General features: G+C 47.1%; 1 pseudogene; it reads right to left on the minus strand.

Annotated features, from left to right (window-relative positions):
* Positions 1–331: 331 nt before the first annotated feature.
* Positions 332–2,147, minus strand: LOC122913943 (annotated as a pseudogene).
* Positions 2,148–19,306: the final 17,159 nt, after the last annotated feature.

Consider the following 19,306-nt stretch of genomic DNA (forward strand, 5'->3'; position numbering starts at 1 on the left):
GGTTGCTGTGGGGAGGGGGGGTGGGAGAAGGGGGGTAGGGTTATTGAAATTGGGGAGGGTATGTGCTTTTGGGTAAATTAGAAGGGGATGTGAACCATGAGAGACTATGAACTCTGAAAAACAATCTGAGGGGTTTGAAGTGGCGGGGGGGTGGGAGGTTGGGGTACCAGATGGTGGGTATTATAGAGGGCACAGCTTGCATGGAGCACTGGGTGTGGTGAAAAAAATAATGAATACTGTTTTTCTGATAATAAATAAATTGGAAAAAAATATCTTAGCATCCACATGATATATTTCCATGAGTTTTCTATTATGTACAAGTTTATTTTCCTTAAGAAATAAAACAAAGTTTGAATAGTACAGTCTGTGGTGTGGTAACATCAGCATCTGCCAGTTCTTGCCCATCAACGAGTCCCAATTCTTTCAATGTTTTGGAGAGATTTGGCCTTGTTCGTTCTTCAATAGAGGTTACTGACTGTAAGTAAAGTGTTCTATTTTTTTCCCTCTAATGTAGCTGTGATGGATGGAGATTTCATCTGCAGAGAAGCACTATTGGTTAAATAATCCAAAACCTCCTGTAGTTTAGCAAATGGAGAAAACTGAATACTTTGAGGAAGCTGACTACAAGCTGAGCAGTTTTCCTTTCTCTCTGCTTCAAATGTGATGTGTATAGTCCATCTACATCATTGAATACCAAGTAATTATTAAGAGGAATATATGCACTTGTGGCTATTTAAAAACCTAGGGCGCCTGGGTGGCTCAGTGGGTTAAGCTGCTGCCTTCGGCTCAGGTCATGATCTCAGAGTCCTGGGATCGAGTCGTGCATTGGGCTCTCTGCTCAGCAGGGAGCCTGCTTCCCTCTCTCTCTCTCTCTGCCTGCCTCTCTGCCTACTTGTGATTTCTCTCTGCCAAATAAATAAATAAAATCTTAAAAAAAAAAAAAAAACCTCAGTGGCACACACAGCTGCTATGACCGCATTTGTAGAAGCTACTGCAGGAATTATTCATTTTACTACTCCTTGAGTGAGTCTATAGGTCACACCCCTAATATTATATTGTGATGCCCTCTCGAGGGAATTTTGGAAAATCCACTGAATATGATCAGGATCATCTCCATCTAATGGAATTCCTTCTCCAAAAGGCTGCTCCTTAGGACATTGCAGTATCCTTACATACTCAATACAGTGTTCTGGTAGCCTGGGCATAGACGCAATGGTGCACATGGGAAAATTAACCTGTGGAGGATACAGTTCTAGTGTGCATTCAATACAAGCAGTCATTCCAGGCAGAATCACCTGGGCATTTCCTTTAAAACCTTCTGTCCCCCCATCTATTAAAGGGACAATGGAGCTTGGATCTAATACACCATCTTCATAATTCAGAAGGGATATCAGCATGCCATTTATCCCTCTTCTGGCTATGATAGAGTGCAGTCCACATACAATTATATGAAATTGTCGATAGAAAGTGTCATTAAAATCCTGAATCTTGTTGAAATGTGGAACTACCTTGCAGTTAGGAACTCTGTCATTTAGAAATTCTGCAGCAACTTCAGCCTTAGGTCTTCCAACAACTTTGGGCCTAAATAAAAACTGCCTAGGGGACGCCTGGGTGGCGCAGTTGGTTAAACGACTGCCTCCGGCTCAGGGCGTGATCCTGGAGTCCCGGGATCGAGTCCCATATCGGGCTCCCAGCTCCATGGGGAGTCTGCTTCTCCCTCTGACCTTCTCCTCGCTCATGCTCTCTCTCACTGTCTCTCTCTCTCAAATAAATAAAATAAAATCTTAAAAAAAAAAAAAATTAAAAAAAAAATAAAAATAAAAACTGCCTATTTAGATTGGAAACATCTATAGTGTCCATGTCTATAACATGAATCTGTCTAAAACCAGACAACACCAGATTTTTCAGGAGCTCACATCCTAAGCCACCAGCTCCAATGATTAGAACTTTACATGTATCTAACAAAAACTGGAGAGATTCAGTCAGGGTGTGTGAAGGGTCCAGATCACTCGAGGAACTTCTTTACATGGTTCCAGCGACCTTCCCAGTCTCCAGTGTTCCCCCAACCCACCATCAACAGCCATTTTCTCAGCCAGCAGCTTCTCTATTCTCCTTCTTTTCTTCTCTGGCTCCTCGCCATCTGCCATATTGTTCTCCCCAACCTGGACTATTCTTGCCTCTCTCTAGCTCTCTCACTCTCAAATAAGTAAAGAAAATAGAAATGTTTCTAATCATGTAATTAATTTATAAATCCTTTCCAATTTATGAGGACAATATTAGAATTAAGGATACATGAGAGGTAGATCACAAACCATGTGTTTGTTGAGTCTTGCTGCCATTCATCCTTGAAATCTACATACATTGATAGATTAATGTTTTCGTGAACATACGTCAATCACCTTGTGTTCTAAGATTCTAAGTTAACCCTTCAATTGATGTTATCATGGATCCCAGGCAGTGTATATACGTGTCAAACTTCCTACCAAGAGACAGTACCAGTGTCAGTTGTGAGAGCTAGTAAAGGAAAAGTCCCCCCGATCTTAACTGGCACAGTATGCATGGTTGTGAGACCCCCTCCTTTTCAGTGATACTGGTCTTTATGCAAGTACTGATGGATGGGAGAAGATTTGCTTTATTTCTAGCTATTGGTTACTGAAATACTACATTCAGCATCCCTCAGAACGTGACTCAGTTGTATGTGTTTGCAGTGAAAAATTGTCAGTGTATGAGTTTGTATCTCATTTTCACCCTAATAAATTCCTTTGGAGGTATTTGCCCAGTGATTTTCTGATGTGAGTATCTGGGGAAGAATTTCCCCCCTGTACACTGGGATCAGTGTTTCCTCGGTGTGAGGGTGTCATAGTTGGCTAAGGAAGAAGGAATACCTGAGAACATTCCTTTCCTCATCACTCCAGGAAAACTTTCTTTTGTGTGAATCCTCCCAGGTCCTTCACGTGTTGGCTCCATGAGGAATGGGATTCCAACATGGATTTCAGGAGGTCCCTGCACCTTCGCTTCTGTATGAGGGATGACCCGCTCTCTAAGATGGTAGCAGGAGCTCAGGCCTGAGCCCCAGCTGAAGCTTCTTCCAAGAATACACAGTGTTAATCATTCTCCCTGTGTGAGTTCTCTGGTGTTGGGAAAGTGACCATATCTGGCAGAAGGCTCTGCCTCAGTGATCGGAGTCACAGGGTTTGTACTCTCTGATTTATGTGGTGGTGAGAAAGGTGGGCACTCTGGGTACAGGCAGGACCCCAGTAATGACAGACACAAGTTTCCCTGGTCCGAGTTGTCTGTTGTCTCCAAATGTGAGAGCTGTATCTAACAGCTCTTCCACGTTGACCACATTTGTCGGGGTTCCCAGTGGTGTGGATCCTCAGATAATGGCTAAGGGTATGGCTGTACTAAATGCTATCCCTTGAAGATGGATTCAACCAGTTTATGTCTGTGGCAACGTGCCCATGGCCTCGATGGGATGCATGTTGCTGTGGGCTCTGGTACAGCAATGCCACCACAAGGCTTCTAACCCATGTGAGGTCATGGGGAAGAATAAGAACAGAGCTCTCTGAATGAAGGGTCTCCCATCCTTGTTACATCCCTAAGGTGCCTCTCCCGTGGTTTTGCTGTGTGCAGAGGTGAGCCCTGGCCTAGAATTGTTTCCCCCATGTGTATAATGCCTACTTTCCTCAGAAGGGTGAGTTCTCTTGTGTCTCCCAAGGTTAGAGCCCCGACCAAAGGCTCTCCCACACTGGGGAGATGTGTGTGGTGCAATCCAGGATGAACAAGTTCTGATGTCATTTGAACTGGGGACATGTGGCTGAAGGTTCTTCCACATTGTCTGCAAATACAAGGTTTCTCTTCACAGGACATAACACACATGGAATGAGGTGAGGTACGTGAGAAATCTCCCTCCTGTGCCCCAGCATTGGCCAGGTTTCTGTGCAGGGTAAACCCTCTGCTAATGGCCAAAACAGGAGGGGCTGTGGAAGGACTGCTCACTCATGTTCCTACCTTCCTGACTCAAAATACGAATTCCAGCCCCTTTCCTCAGGAATTGTCTCTGCATCAACCTCTGCATGCCACTTGTAGTCAGGTGCCATGTTACTTTCTGGAATTCAGATAGATCTTTCTACATGGTAGCCTCACATCCATGTCAACTGCTGATTAAATTTTATATGTTTGAGTTTCAAACTATATCGGTGAGTCGTGTTCAAGACAGTGACTTTCACAGACACTCAGGCGATGGTTTGACTTGAGGTGCATTTCAGTCCAGAAATAAAACTATTCCTATTTCTGTGCTATACTGGGGTCATGATGGGAGGCTGTCTCTATGATGGGGTTGGGGGTGGTCAGGAAAAAGGGAGATTTTGCAAGAACGTTGCAGTAGGACAGAGGACACACAGGATACAGGAGACTTTGCTCTTGTCAAAGGCAGTTTTTCCTTCTGGGAAGGCATTAATAGAAAGATAGTTGGGAGCTTCCTGGAGGAATATTACTTTCCTCCTCTCACAAGTCCTTCTCAAGGGACTGAAAGTTTGAATAGAAATTTCATTTTATTGACATTTCCTTCTGCCTCAGCCTTCCTCAGTGTGCTGGAAGGGAGTGGGATGTTAGGGCTTTAGGAAACGGAGTTATGGGTCTCTGGATGGTAGCTAGCCTCTTGTTAAGAAAGTATCTTCCTTGAGAATCATGAGGACTTTTATAAATTGAGGAAGACTCTGGTATTGCAGGGTTTTGATCTCTATTTGTGGAGAATCTATTTTTTTTCCTTTCCTTATTTTAGGGCAGTGAGAGCACCTGAGGAATGTCACTCATATCACATGTTGGGGGTGGGGGCTTTTTGTGTGCCAGCTCCTGCTTGGTGCTCAGCTGGCTTTCTCCACCCTCCTCGTGTGCCCCTGAACAGTTTAGATTCTTCTGTCGTTAAGGTTCTTGAAGGAGGATGCTCTCATCTTCTGTAACGTCTTCCTGCTGAATAGGAGCATAGAGCTGTCCCTACCTGTGGGTCATTCCTGGTCAGTTGGGGGGCCTCTCTGTCAGTGTTGTGAAATGAAGAGGCCGCTGAGTGCAGGGGAGAAGTTTTAACTGGATCCTGTTGAGTGGAAAAGACCATCTGTCCTCTGGAAGTTACTGCAGAGAAGGGTTCCTGGAACCACCTGCAGAGACGGCCGGGATGGATGGGGAACAACACAACAGGGTTAGAAGAAGAAAGAGAAGGAAAATCGCCATGAAGAGTCCTTTGATAGTGGGTGAGAACGCTCCTCCAGGCCAAGAGTTGATCCAATCCTTAAAGAGAGGGATCCTTGAAAGTACAAATTTGGGCAGTGGTATCTGTTAGGAATCCAGAAATCTCTTTGTGGTAGTGGGAATGTACCCACATCATTCTGTCTTTAGATTGACACAAGCTCCACCTTGTAAAGCAGTTACAACATCTAAAGTCTTTGTGTTTTGCAGAACTGCTTCATGCATTAGGATCATTCACTTGTTTCATTGAGAAATCCTATTGGAGCTGACATGTAGGGCTTTGACTGTATACTTTGTAACGACTTTCCCATGCCACGCAACATCCTCCAGCCCCAATGAGGGGCAAAGATGGATACTAGGTAACCATGTCAATGAAACAGAGCACACGTGCACCGTTGCTTGAAATGGGGAAGGTTGGCTGGGATGGTGATGGTTTTCATAATGAGCCCATGCATCTGGGCCCACCCCAAGTGTCCAGTGGCCTCTGGAGCTTGGGGAATCCGTGGGCACAGGTTAGAGGTCCAAGGGCATTTGTCCCAGCTAGGGGCCCTTATCTAATCTTGAGCCTCCTTGAGCTGCAGTCAGGCTTTCAAGGGCTCCTCCGGTTTGGAGGGCCATTCTTTGTATGTGTAATCATTTCAGGCCCATGTTGGGTTGGCGGGTTATGGCTTGGGAAGAAGAGCCTTTTCTGTCAATTGCTTCATGGGCGTAGCAGACAAAGAAGGTCTGTTGGAGTCAGGAAAATACTTGTAAGACTTTTGCCAATTACAACCAACAGGTGGGTAGTAGGATCTCTGATTTGGGGGCAGACATGTTTGCTGACAGGCTTTGGCCTCAGCAGTCTGAGTTCGATTGATGACAGCATACCTGGTTTTTCTTAGCCCCTTTCCATGAAACTGTTGCCATTGCTAAAGCACCTGTCCTCTGCATTTTTGTGGGGCATCTTAAGTCTGATCTACGTAAGAACCTTTCCAGAGTTAGGAGCCATAGGTGTAAAGTTGTCAGGTCCAGGCCTAAGTGTGCCTGGGTTTAAAGTTGGGCTGGTTTCCGGTATTAGTTCAGGCATATCTCAAAACGGAAGCTGGTACTTGATAAATCAGCCTCCTGTCATCGTTTGGTGGCCTTTATTCTCTGTGATGCTCTGGAGCTGATGCCAAGTCCTTAGAGTCAGGGACAATCCCCGTATGAATCAGGCGGGCAGTTGGATGCTTAGCTAAAGCCTTTGTTTGCCATTGTACTGGATCAGTAGTACTGGGAGGGAAGAAACCATTCCAGGAAGCCCTTTTTATTTTGAGGTCTCGCCTGAATATCCTCATTAGTAGTAGTCTCCAGTGAGTGGGAGAAAACTTCGCTGGCAGATAAGGGCCTTCCCAAGTGCACCTTCCACTCCAGTTACAGGGACAGCTGGGTCCTTCATTGTCTCCATATGTCCCCAGAGAACCCTGTGTAGTGGTGTATGTTCTCTGGCTTTGAAGGAATGAGTTCCTCATCCAAGCCCCATCCAATTGGTCAAGGTGCTAGTTGAGTTCTACAGTCGTGGGGGAATCAATTGCATGTTCCAGGTGTTGAATTATCCCTGAGCCCATGGGGTCCTGGTATCCCCACAGAATAAGAAACAAGGGGATTGCCTGACCATGAGTTAATGTAAAATGTTTCTGAAATTTACCTCAAGTTGTCTCCCTCAGGTAAGCAACACTTATGTAAAGGCCAACAGAGTTAGATTTGAAAGTCCACAAGGTGGGTTTTTGAAGTCTATGTTTCCTCTATAAACGAATGCTCCTTTCCAGAGACAGGCAGCTCAGGGTTCATGTCCTTGGAAAGCAAGTCCTACTTTAACCCACGTGCTCCAATCGTTGACTTAAGCTTAGCAAGCCTAGTGATCAATCATGGTGATTGCTTAGAATCTACATCACTGAGACTTTTTTGAGGAATCTCTGATCGTTGTCGCTCCAGGCCAGCAGCTAAGGAAAGGGCTTGCCATCAGACATGCATGCGATACCTGTGGATTTGGGCACATTCCTCTTCCTGAGGTGCCCGATATATCCAAGGTTCCTACACCTGCCAGAGAGTGACATTCTTTAAGCTCCTGGTGAGGCAATGGGGAAGTCTGTAAGCAAGGTGTCAGGCCAACATTCCCAAGGATTTGATGGCTGTAGTTTTAACGAAAGTCAGCCTGAGATCCTTAAAGCCCTTTGGTCCCATCTGAGTGTCTGTCTAGCTCTCTTCATAGGACAGCCCTGTCCAAGCCTTGTTCGAATCACCCATGGTTCCAATGATGCCCCGTTACAAGGAGAAGAGATTCTTCTTGAACATGGGGAGATAGTTTAGGGTTGCTGTGGGAGAAGAAATGGTTCCTAGACCCTTGGACTTGGAGGCCTCAGGTAGAGCAATATGTGCAATGCTTCAACATGCTTCCTAAGGAATGTTCGCCATTGCTGCTATGAACATTGGGGTATAGATGGCCTTTCTTTTCACTACGTCTGTAACTTAGGGGTTAATACCGTGTAGTGCAATTGTAGGGTCATAGGGAATCTCTATTTTTAATTTCTTAAGGAATATCCACACTGTTCTCCAAATTGGATGCACCAGCTTGAATTCCCACCAAAGGAATGTTGAATCCAATTTATGTACACTCTAGGTGTCTAGCATTGCCTACCTTGAAGCTCATGTTTTCCCCGAGGTGCAGCGTGGTGCTGGGGGTCCCAGTTCCTCTGCTGTGGTGTCTGGCTGCTCCAGAGGTGGAGCTCAGTTTAGGGACAGCCTCTCCTCCCTATACCTGTTGCTGCTACAGAACACACAGACTGAGCAGGGCCCGTTTTGTGGGGCCACTGCCAGTGTTGAGCCCAGCATTTGTCATGGTCCTGTGTGTGGAAGCAACAGGGTGGTTCTGATGTGGCACCCTGGAGGAATACATCTGGGGTGACTGCTGCCCCTCAAGTCAATTCCATGGTGGTCAAGGGGCCCTGGAAATCACGCTTCTTCATGTATCTGTCATACTCTGTATGGTTGATGGGGACTGGAGGGGTCAGTGGGAGGAGGAGTATTCCCTGCAGTGTATAGGGGAAATGACCGGAAGACTGCTGTCCCACCCAGTCCCAGGGAGGTCCAGTCTCACCAGACAATGGACTGTTGTAGGCCTAGATAATTTCTTCCTTCACCCAGTGTCAGACATCAGCAGGGCTTGGGCAGCCAACTGTGGGTGTGGTGGCCAACTCAGAGGGTTCTCTTGTCTCATCCTCGGGGATCCATTGCAGTCTTCAGGAGGGTTGCAAAGAAGTGTTCTCTTTGGTCTGTGGAGGTCAGGTGCAAAAGAGCCATTCCTGCAGGTGTGTTTCCTTGTATTTTCATGCTGTGTCTTCCTCCAGGCCCAAATTGAAGTCACAAGAGGGGCCCCAGGTCCCTCCTGGCTCCCTTTGTCTGAGCACCTCTGGAGATTCTGGTGCCTTGGGGTCGTGGGCATACTGTCCTGTAGTGCAGCTGTGGAGACAGATGGTGGAGTGGTATGAGATAGCGAGTGGCATATGCCTGGGACAAGTCTTACAGAGGCCCTTGGGCCTTTGTGGGACGTGTCTTCTGAGGTGTTGAGGTGGAGGTTTATCTGCAGGATCCATGTGTGACATGAAGAAAGGGAAGTTTCCCATGGGCCCCCTGGGGCTGAATGAAGGCTACACTCCCAGGGTCACTCAGGCCCCTTCTCTTACCATCTTCCTCCATTACTGCCAGGTCCTCCTCCTGCCAGGCTGTCACTTCTCCAGCCTCTCTGAGAGCCCTCAACATGCCCTTCTCTGTGGGGGGAGCCTTTGCCCACACGACTGTTGCAGGTGGCATGACAGTGAAGGCATGTTCCCGACTCCCATGGGAAGTGAGTTTGCATGGGCCGCACACTGTGGGCAGGTGGTGGACAAGGTGGAAGCAGGCAGTGTGGCCTTACCCTGATGGGTCTTCCCTGTAGATTTGTAGATTGAGGTGAGTCTCTAGAATATCAAACTCTCATAGTGAAATGGTGCCATGAGGAGACAGGCTACCTCCCCTGAGGTGTTTTGGAGGCTTGGGGGACTGGAGGTGTAGGTCAGGTACTACAGGAATGTCCAGCATATATGACTCAGCCAGAAACTGTTGCCTACTCCGTGCCCACAAGGATACAGGCCTGGGAGGGGAGAGTTGTCCGACTCCTATGAGCCTGCGGCCGGTCTTTTTTGCTCATTTCTCAGGTGTCTGAAGTGGGAGATGGGGCCAACCCATCACTGTCTCTTCTCGACTAGTGTTGTTTGGGAGCAAGTAGTCTGCTTAGTTTTGCAGGGTAGGAGGGCAAGGCTTGGGTCGTGCAGAGTGAGGGGTCACTGGGGTGTGGAGCTCTTTTCCAGAGGAGCACAGTGCATGGGCTGCCTGGGGTCCATTACCTCCAGGCAGTCCTCCCTCCAAGAGCAGCAGCTCCTGGACAACAGTGCCCAACCACCACAGGGAGTTATACAGATCAGGTGGAGTTTCCCCGTGGGATGTTCTCAGGCTTCCTAGTGCCTGCAGGGACTGTGACCTTCCTCTAATCTCCACTATGTTGTCAGAGGCCAGGGCAGCACCACGGATTTTGTGTTGTTTCCCAAGGTGCCCACAACAAAGTCAGGACAATGAGGTAGAACATGTGTCCATGTTTGCCGGCCCCTCTTCCTGCCCAACTCACCCCATTCCCAAGTCCTTCTCTTCTTCTGCTTCCCTTGTAGATTCTGTCAAGTCCACAGAATGGAAGCTTCTTGAGATCTGAAAGCAAGAGCAGAATAGGGCATGAGCACCGATTCTCTGGCAGCGGAGAACCAAGTGGGGACACCAAGGCACAGCCTCCCTACCTGAGGCCCCTCCAGCAGGGCGACCTGTGCACTACTAAATCTCAGCAGTACTCACTTCTCTTTTGTCCAGTGCTGTTTTCTAGACTCAGCTGTGAGGGGTCAGGGTGATGTTAGGAACGCGGTGAGGAGGGCTGCCCACGGATATCATTCAGCAGTTCAGATGCAAAGCCTGAATGCCTGCCAGAGATTAGGGCCTCCAGGGTGGGCATCATCAAAAGAGGGAGGAGGTGCTTATGGACAGATGAGACAAGAAGCCCAAGAGATGGAGGTGGAAATGAATTATAGACACAGTGTTGCTCCTTCCATCAGAATCATCGCCTTCCATGGAATCCTCCTCTGGGTCAGAGAGCAGCGAGGATTCTGGGGTGGCTGTGAGAGAGGATAAAGGGGAGTTAGTGGAGCCGACGATTTATGGCCTGCTGCTCTGGATATGATAGCTTTACCCTCAGTTGGGTGGGGCCCCAGCTCTGAGTCCTCCCTGACCTTGGTCGCTTGATCTTTGCAGGGTGTGGGTGGGCCAGCAAGTGTGTGAAGCAGGCCCAGAAGCTCCTTAACACAGGCTTGGAGGACCCTGGCCCATGACTATGTCTCCAGGGCAGCTTCATGGCGACATCCTTCTTTTGGAACAAGTACACAGGTAAGACTCAGCTGGGGTGTGAAGGCTGGCAGAAGCTAAGTATCATGGGAACCTGTGTAGTGAACCCAGGGGAAGTTTGCTTTACCTTCTCCTTCAAGGAGTCTGCTTGAATGTACAGCAGCTTGGACAGAACCTGGAAGGTTTAGTAGTAGATGTTATAAGGGAGAGAGTTTACTTGTCTTCCACATCCTGGCTCTCAATAGAACGTAGTGTCCTGGTTTTCTTGCACAGGAGAGGGTTATTGGGTCTGCAAAGTCATGACCATGACCAGGTCTGGGCCCATGCCAAGAAAGACCCAGAATCTATTGTGCACCATTCCTGAGAGGCCATGAGTAAAGAGAACAAGCTTTGACATGTGGTAGCCGCAAAGGGAGGCAAGAGCAGGTTTGATGGGAAAGGTCCTTAAAATAGCTGCCCAAGGAGTTGAGTGGTGATGACAAACAGCCTACACTAAAGGCCTGTGGTCACAATGTCTGTTCTTTTCATTCAGAAACTATGAAATGAGCAAACCATGCCTGTTGCCAATGCATCCCTTCCTTGGCAGTTTTTTATCCACCTTCTTCTTTCTCCAGAGCACCAAGAGCAACACCCTGTTCCCAGGAGCCCTGTACCACTGTTCCTTCCTCTGTGCTGTTCCCTACCTGAAGAGAATTCGTCCTCACTGCTGCAGTTGTCGATGCTGTCTATACCCAAATCTGTAAGAACTGAAACAGGAACAATGCTGTTATGAGAGAGACTGCCTCACCCATTCATCCCAGTTCTGTTGAGATGTTTATGAGCCATGCAGCATTTGTCTGAGCCTTTTGCTCTGCTGTGAAATGTGCATGGGGCTGGTGGAGCCAGAGGCCTTCGAGGAGACAGGGATTGGAGTTTCATCCCTTCTAATGAGACCAGGATGATGCATCAGTCACCTCAGTGTCTGTTCTACATGTCCATGACTGCTTTCCCCTCCCAATGCAGCCATCTAAAACTCCAGTCGTCATGGCACTTTTTACATGTGGCTAGTGGAAGTGAGCAACTGGACGTTTTCTTTTCCTTGATGTTTCCCTATAGTTCATTGAGATAATAAATGACTTTTTAAAATGGATTGTAGACCAACTCTTTCCTGGTTAGCTCAGTATTAAAAACCAACCAGGAGTGAGGGACAAGCCCTGCTCTCCAGCATATTTCTCCAGCCTTAGTGGCTGGCCTGACAGGACCGTTGATACGTAAGATTTTCCCAGCCTCACTCACACCCACCAGGCAATGTTGGAGGCCATTGGACCCTAAGAGATTAAGGTGAACCCCCCGTTCCTAGAATAAATGGGGAACAGATTCAGGACAGCACAAAAGCACAATGTGGTGCTCTCAAAAGAGAAACTGCTAGAATAGATATGGAACCACAAATAACACAAGTAGTCAAAACTTTTCTGAATAGGAAGAAGTAGGAGTTGGGTCCCTAGAAGCTGACTTTCAAATAAATTGGATAACTCCCCTGAGCTAACAGGATGGTGCTGGCCTACAAATAGGCAGGGGCACATGGGAGTGAAATAGAAATGTCCAAAAAAAAATGCACGCTTGTTGGCATCACGATGCTTGTCAAGAGGACCACCTAGAAAAAGCATCCTCTTCTAAAACAGCAAAAAGAATTGAAAAGGCAGCCCACAGATTTGAGACACTTATGAAAATATGCTCAGTATAAGTCATCCTTAGGGCAATGTCAATCCAAAGGACACTGAGCTGTGGCATTGTCTGTTAGGATAGTGAGGAACCAAACCAGGAATTCAAGCCCAAAACCCATGTTGGAAGGATGCAGAAAATTTGAGACTTTGTATGTAACTAGTGGAATGCAGAATGGTGCAGTAACCCGGGAAGAGCCTGTAGAGGGTCCTCAGAGAGCAGCAAAAGGTACTCCTATGGATCCTGCACATCCGAGTGAGGAAAAGAGATGTCAGAAAATCAGATTCTTTTCAAACATGTGTTTCTCACCAAGAGAAAGTCTTGTTTGATGCCAAAAAACCCTGAAACCCTGACTTGGCTGTTTCCATTCCCAGGCATGGAACTCCCATGACTTTTCTATTGGTCCAGACCTTCTGAATAAAACAAGCCCCTCTTGCATGGACAGATGGCTAGTGAAATGTGTGGTGATTGTCCTGTCACACCTGTTTAGGTTTGAGGTTCTCTTTAACCACTTTGCAATGCACAGAGCACCCCCCGTTCCTGCATGGAGGGTGCCAAAGTCCCCACAGTGATGCTCAGTCCCTGAAGAAGACCTCATTTATCCTTTGATAAGACACCTTTTGGGCCTACCACAGAAAGCCCCAACTAGGACCAGTGATGGGTGTGTGATTTCCCATGGGAGAAGGCCAGTTTAATTCTTAGACACAGTATCTGCAGGGAAATGGTAGATCTCCACGGAGAAACATGGAGTGAATTGGCCCCATCTATTCCTGGCTACTGCTCCTTTGTCAGGGTCTTCCCTGAATGGGCTGTTGCATGAGGCTGCCCCAGAAGCCGCCTGCAGAAGGAAGGAGTCTTTCCTAGCATTCAGTGCTTCCAGTGAGGTTGGGAAGATGCATCATGGGGCCTCTGATGCAGAGACGTGTGTGTGAGTGATGTGGCAAGAGAGAGGAACTGTGACCATTCATGCCCGTGACGTACCATGACATCAGAGACCCATGGACACTGACACAGTAAAAGGGATTGGAAAAGATACACTTGTGTCTTTGGGCACAATTTCCCCCTCTTAACTTTTCCTAGTTAGCGATGGGATCTGTTTTCTAGGGGAATTGATGTGTATTTGCAAGGGAAGAACACCTATTTAAGGGGCGCCTGGGTGGCTCAGTGGGTTGAGCCTCCGCTTTTGGCTCAGGTCATGGTCCCAATATCCTGGGATTGAGCCTCACATCGGGCTCTCTGCTCAGCAGGGAGCCTGCTTCCCTTCCTCTCTCTCTGCCTTCCTATCTGCATATTTGTGATCTCTGTCTATCAAATAAATAGATAAAATATTGAAAGAAAAAGAACACCTTTTTAAATTGTGGTTGTTGAAGAGTTTTCATGTGCTTGGACGTTCATGACATGATGGTGATGGGAAACTTCCCTGAGAAAGTAGACACCATTAATCGCCATGTGGAAGGGAACAGACACGTATGAGAACATACCATTCACCCAACTGACACAAACACCAACCCTGAGAATCAAAGGACATGGGTTCCCTTGTAAACACACCTCGTACGCACCACTCAATCCTATAGCACTTAAGACCAGCATGGTAGCTTCCGGGGGTAGGGTCATGAGGCCTCGGGTCACGGTCTGGAACATGACCTTTAATTTCCTTGTTGCAGGATCTGGATTCTGGGTGGCTCTCAAGATGGAGCCTGCAATGAAGCCCCACCTTGCCCTTTGTCCAGGTTGCTCCAAACCAATGAGTAACTCTACAATACAGCATACTTACCACTCTCCCTTTCCAGCAGGACTACATGCGATTTCAGAAAAGAAGATATGGACATCAAATCATGCCTTGTCCTGTGTGCCCAGCTCTTTTTTTCTCTTGGTGATAGGCAGGGTCATGGGCAGTGATATGGAATGTACCTAGAGGTTGCATGTCCTGGGTCCATTGGACAAAACAGGTGCCAAGGCAGTGTAAGTAGTACCCATGAAAAAGCTCACTACCCTGTGGACCGTAAGAGAACATGCTGTTTACTGCAGGGTCTTTGGAATCAGGTATCCATGGGTAACGGACTCTCCCTCAATAATCTCCCCACCAAGGACATTGTATGTGCTTAGGTGTTTGGATCTGATTTCGAGTATAAGAGAATCAAAGGATGCTGTACCTCACATGAAGAAAGGCTAATTTACCACTTTGGTGAAAAATGGGGCATCTCGCAACCCATGGAAGGGGAGAAGATATTTGCAAATGACAGTACAGACAAAAGGCTGATATCCAGGATCTATAAAGAACTCCTCAAACACAAAATACACAAAACAGACAATCATATCCAAAAAATGGGCAGAAGATATGAACAGAAACTTCTCCAATGAAGACATATAAATGGCTATCAGACACATGAAAAAATGTTCATGATCACTAGCCATCAGGGAGATTCAAATTAAAACCGCATTGAAATAGCACCTTACAACAGTTAGAATGGCCAAAATTAGCAAGACAGGTAAGAACATGTGTTGGAGGGGATGCGGAGAATGGGAACCCTCTTCCACTGTTGGTGGGAATGCAAGTTGGTGCAGACTCTTTGGAGAACAGTTTGGAGATTCCTCAAGAAATTAAAAAATAGAACTTCCCTGTGACCCTGCAATTGACTCCTGGGTAACCCCAAAGATACAGATGTAGTGAAAGAAGGGCCATATGTACCCCGATGTTTATAGCAGCAATGGCCACGGTCGCCAAACTGTGGAAAGAACCAAGATGCCCTTCAACAGACGAATGGATAAGGAAGATGTGGTCCATATACACTATGGAGTATTATGCCTCCATCAGAAAGGACGAATACCCAACTTTTGTAGCAACATGGACGGGACTGGAAGAGATTATGCTGAGTGAAATAAGTTAAGCAGAGAGAGTCAATTATCATATGGTTTACTTATTTGTGGAGCATAATAAATAGCTTGGTTAAATGACCAAGAAATACTGAAAATATCCAAAATTCCTGCTCATTTTAAAACTTTATTCTTTAATGTCTGGGTATTTGTGTGATAATTGGTTTACTGTAACTTCAAAGCAATCTGAGACCTAGATCTCCATCCCACCTCCCTCCCTGAATGGTGGTAATGCTTCTGATGGACCAAATATGATATGAAGAAATAGAATGCAGCTTGATCTTACTGTGGAGAATAAACAACTTCCAGTAGTTTTAAGTGGATGCTAAATACACAAAGCTAATTATTTTCCTGAACTGGTGTCCGTAAGAGATTAAATTGTAGTCTATTTCCTGCCCACTCACAGTTGTGTCAAGAATTCTCCAAGCAATACAATCTAAGGACAGCAACCATGGTAGAGAGTACTCCTGCCATGCTGGTCCTTGAATATCTTTTGGGGGGACTTGAATTATGTTGCTAATTATTTCAAGTGTCCACTTTCCTTTGCTGGCGTTAGCCTGCAGAATGTATGGTTCTTTCCTCTAACATCTAAGCAGGTGTTTTTGAGAGCAGGAAACACTCCTCTGTGGAAGAAAGAGATGAAATGTTTATACTATGAGAAGGATAGTCATGCGGCGGTTATAAGAACCAGGAGCTGCCTGAGCTGGGCTTCCCTCTGTTCAGCTTTATTTACTGGAGTGGTGATTGAGGAGAGACTCCAGCCAGACTCATGAAAGTTAGTCTTTTGATCTCTGTATGGGAACAATTACAGTGCTTCTCCAAATATAATGGCTATCAAGAAAAAGGACAGTTCTTTGAAAGTTTAGAGGAAAGCAAACTGTACCCAGACTTCCACCTCAGAGAGAGGCCTCAGTCTATTCCCCTCTGGGGACATAGACTCCCCCTCTGCCAACTTCCACTGGCAGAGCACGGCCCCAGCCACTGTCTCAGGGGTCATAGGAGCTCCAGCTTGTCTCTGCACCACGGTGCTACTAAAACTGCAAGCAACATTTGTCCAGGGAAACTGCTTTTTATGAAGCCAGATCCCCAAACCAGGGAAAGAACCCAACAAAGAGGAGAAATTCCGACCAATATCCCTGATGAATATAGATGCCAAGATTCTCAACAAGATCTCAATTTATAGGATCTGACAGTACATTGAGAGGTGGATGCACCATGAACGGGTGGGATTTATCCCTGGGATGCAGGGGCGGTTTGACCTTTGCAAATCAATCATTGTGATAGAACAAATCAATAAGAGAAGAGAGGAAAGCCACCTGGTCCTCTCAATTGATGCAGAAATAGCATTTGACAAAATCCAGCATCCATTTCTGGTTAAAACCATTCAAAATATAGGGATAGAGGAAACATTCCCAAACTTCATCAAATCTATCTATGAAAAACCCACAACAAATATCATTATCAACGGGGAAAAGTTGACAGCCTTCCCTTTGAGATCAGGGACATGAAAGGATGCCCACTCTCACCACTACTGTTCAACATAGTATTAAATGTCTTTGCAACAGCTATCAGACAACAGAGAAATAAAATGTATTTGAATTGGCAAAGAATAAGTCAAACTCTCTCTTTTGGCAGATGACATGTTACTTTTTATGGAAAACATATACTATTAGAACTCATACAGAAAATCAGCAATGTGCAGAATACAAAACCAATGTACAGGGGTGCCTGGGTGGCTCATTGGATTAAAGCCTCTACCTTCATCTCAGGTCATCATCCCAGGGGCCTGGGATGGAGTCCCACAATTGTGATGAAGATCCCATGAAATTATGTCAGTGAAAATGCTTGAAAACATATTGAGGATGAAAACATAGTGGAAAACATAATGAGAGTGAATTTATTCATATACTTAATTTAATATACATCTTATCCTAAAAGTAACACATGTATGATAACAGAGTCAGCCCCAAGGTTTCAGTTCTACCACTAACAGAGAGCAAAGCATAAATTTAATATAGCCACTGGGCTATGCGTGCTCTTAAGTTTTGATTTTTCTGGTAACCAGAGAAAAATAAAATCGAGTGTTAAGTTCCCCAGTGAGCATTATGGTAAGGGGTAAGGAAGAAGTTCTTGCTTATGATGTATTTCACTTGACACTTATTTCTCTAATGAGTATAATCCAAGGTCTTCTCATACTACAAAGCTAATGAGGGCATTTCTGTTCACGCAATTCTACAGTGAACATCTAGTGCTGGTTCTTGGAGCTTTTTTTTCTTTTAGTTTTTGAGAAAAGCTTGTTCATATGTATGTACACTATACATGAAAGCCCAGAACAGTGAGTGATTCTGAAGATAAATAAAACTCACCTTTTCCATGATTTTGCCTAGTCTTTGTTGAGAAAGAGCACCTAGACACATATACACATTTTATTATGCAAACTGTTCCCTTAATGTCTGTATGTCAATCGATGCATGATGTAAAAAGATTTTTATTTATTTTTTTTACAGTTTTGATTTTCATTCCACTTAGCTAACTTGAGATTATATTATTTTCAGGTGCACTATATGATGACTAAAGTCACTGTATTGGAAAGAAGGAGACATTAAAAGCACGTTAAATTTAGCTCTTTAGGCTATTTTAACAGGTAACAGAATTATGCTATTTTCCTTCTTGGGATTTACCCCCGTGCCTATACCACCACCCCACTTTCAGATCACACCTTGTGCCAGTCCCTATGCAGAAATTCTCTTAGGGCAGGTCTCCCACTGATGATTTCCAGGGCATGCCATTAATGTCAAAACAGTCAGGCAGCCCCGGGCAGCAGTAGGATGGTACTGAGGGCCTGCATGGGGGATGTGACAGTGGAGGAGTGAGAAGCAGCAGTGGGGAGGGAAGGCAGAAACCAGAGGGGTGCAGTGAGGCAGCAGGGGCAAAGGGGGTGTGAGCAGGGAAGCAATGTCACTGTCACTGGGTCACAGTCACGGCGGCATTGGGGAGGTGCAGTGGGGTGGCAGTGGCGTTGGCAGGGCACAGTGGGTCAGCAGCAGAGTGGGGGGTGTGAAGGACAGTGCTGGAGAGGGGGTTAATGGTGGGGGACGAGCAGGACCAGCAGGGCGGAGTTCTCATGGTATTGGGGCAAGGCAGCGGCAGCAGGGTAACCAAGGAAGGGGCAGTTGCCTTGTAATCACTGGCAGCAGCACCAGGCCAGCGGGCAGTGTGGCGGGGAGGGGGGCGGGGTCAGGGTGGCAAGAAGGGGCGACGTGGAGAGTAGTTGGGGAGGGCTGCAGTGGCGATCGGGGGATGTGCAGCGGGACAGCAAGACCCTGATATATGGTAGCTGTGGGGGGCGGGGTGTGGCAGCAGGAATCAAGGGCAACTCAGTGGGGCAATGGGGCCATCAGGGCATGGGGTAGTAGGGGGGGCCGTGGGGCTGCCCAAATGGGAGGATGTGGCAGCCAGGTGATGACCCTATGGTGGGGGGGGACCAATGGGGGAGGGAGCAGGGCTCACCAGAGGCAGGTGAGGGGACAGCCAGGCGGTCGTGGCACAGGGAGCGGTGGAGGGCCCATGGTGAGGCAGTTGTGTGAAAGCCACGTGGGGCAGCCCTGCAGTGACTGTCGGGGGTGAGTGGAATCTAGGCAGCAGCAACTGGGAGTGGGGGTTGGGGCAGCCGGGAGGTAGTGGCTCAGCAGCATTAGCAGCGGGGCAGGTGTGGTGGGCGGGCCCAGAGTGCCCGCCACGGGGACTGGGAAGCAGCAGTTAGGAGAGTGTGGTGGGCGGGCCCATTGTGCACGTCATGGGGGCAGGGCAGCAGCAGTTAGGCAAGCGTGGTGGGTCGGCTCAGAGTGATTGTCACAGGGGCAGGGCAACATAAGTTAGGAGGGCGTGGTGGGCGGGCCCATTGTGCACGTCATGGGGGCGGGGCAGCAACAGTTAGGAGGGCGTGGGGCCCCGAAGCTTGGCAGAGACCAGGGACACAGGGCAGCCACAGAGCCCCTGCTGCTGAGGTAAGGCGGGCAGTGTGAGGGACACAGCAGGGTGGCAGGGGTGC

Source organism: Neovison vison, chromosome 7 (assembly GCF_020171115.1).
Source record: "Neovison vison isolate M4711 chromosome 7, ASM_NN_V1, whole genome shotgun sequence".
NCBI lineage: Eukaryota > Metazoa > Chordata > Mammalia > Carnivora > Mustelidae > Neogale > Neogale vison.